We start from the raw sequence: 1,101 nt of genomic DNA, 5'->3' as shown, positions 1-1,101 counted from the left end.
TACGTCGCGCTCGTGCGTTTTGTTTTGCACGCGGTGCAAAAAAATTAAAAAGGGAATGCAACACGAGGACTTCCCAGGAGGTCACCCATCCTAGTACTACTCTCGCCCAAGCACGCTTAACTTCGGAGTTCTGATGGGATCCGGTGCTTTAGTGCTGGTATGATCGCATCCAACATGTTACCCCCGTCTTCGTCCCTTATGCTTGCCCCTCCCAGCTCCACTACACACACGATTGCACATTCCTTTGGCCGCTCCCGCTCAACTACGGAGACGAGTTTTACCACGGTTCAACTGCACCAGTGCCTATTTACCATGGTTTCGACCCCTTTCAGAACACGCTTGCCGCCGCTAGACGCGTGAATAATGAGCAGCGAGCTAAAACTTACCGTAAACGTGCAAAATAATAAAACGTGCTAAACATACGTCGCGCTCGTGCGTTTTGTTTTGCACGCGGTGAAAAAAAATTAAAAAGGGAATGCAACACGAGGACTTCCCAGGAGGTCACCCATCCTAGTACTACTCTCGCCCAAGCACGCTTAACTTCGGAGTTCTAATGGGATCCGGTGCTTTAGTGCTGGTATGATCGCATCCGACATGTTACCCCCGTCTTCGTCCCTTATGCTTGCCCCTCCCAGCTCCACTACACACACGATTGCACATTTCTTTGGCCGCTCCCGCTCAACTACGGAGACGAGTTTTACCACGGTTCAACTGCACCAGTGCCTATTTACCATGGTTTCGACCCCTTTCAGAACACGCTTGCCGCCGCTAGACGCGTGAATAATGAGCAGCGAGCTAAAACTTACCGTAAACGTGCTAAACATACGTCGCGCTCGTGCGTTTTGTTTTGCACGCGGTGCAAAAAAATTAAAAAGGGAATGCAACACGAGGACTTCCCAGGAGGTCACCCATCCTAGTACTACTCTCGCCCAAGCACGCTTAACTTCGGAGTTCTGATGGGATCCGGTGCTTTAGTGCTGGTATGATCGCATCCGACATGTTACCCCCGTCTTCGTCCCTTATGCTTGCCCCTCCCAGCTCCACTACACACACGATTGCACATTCCTTTGGCCGCTCCCGCTCAACTACGGAGACGAGTTT

At 51.3% G+C, this 1,101-nt stretch overlaps 3 non-coding genes across 3 annotated transcripts; all 3 read right to left on the bottom strand.

The window, feature by feature from the left end:
* Positions 1-52: 52 nt before the first annotated feature.
* LOC123178766 (5S ribosomal RNA) lies at positions 53-171 on the bottom strand. The gene has a single exon (XR_006489833.1). It is a non-coding gene; the product is annotated as a 5S ribosomal RNA (ribosomal RNA).
* Positions 172-472: 301 nt separating this feature from the next.
* Positions 473-591, bottom strand: LOC123178767 (5S ribosomal RNA). The gene has a single exon (XR_006489834.1). It is a non-coding gene; the product is annotated as a 5S ribosomal RNA (ribosomal RNA).
* Positions 592-875: 284 nt separating this feature from the next.
* On the bottom strand, positions 876-994 carry LOC123178765 (5S ribosomal RNA). Its single transcript, XR_006489832.1, has one exon. It is a non-coding gene; the product is annotated as a 5S ribosomal RNA (ribosomal RNA).
* Between the last annotated feature and the right edge of the window lie 107 nt (positions 995-1,101).

This window comes from Triticum aestivum, unplaced genomic scaffold (assembly GCF_018294505.1).
Source record: "Triticum aestivum cultivar Chinese Spring unplaced genomic scaffold, IWGSC CS RefSeq v2.1 scaffold25447, whole genome shotgun sequence".
Classification (NCBI taxonomy): domain Eukaryota; kingdom Viridiplantae; phylum Streptophyta; class Magnoliopsida; order Poales; family Poaceae; genus Triticum; species Triticum aestivum.
The sequence above is the reverse complement of the archived record's forward strand: the minus strand, read 5'-3'. Positions and strand labels throughout refer to the sequence as shown.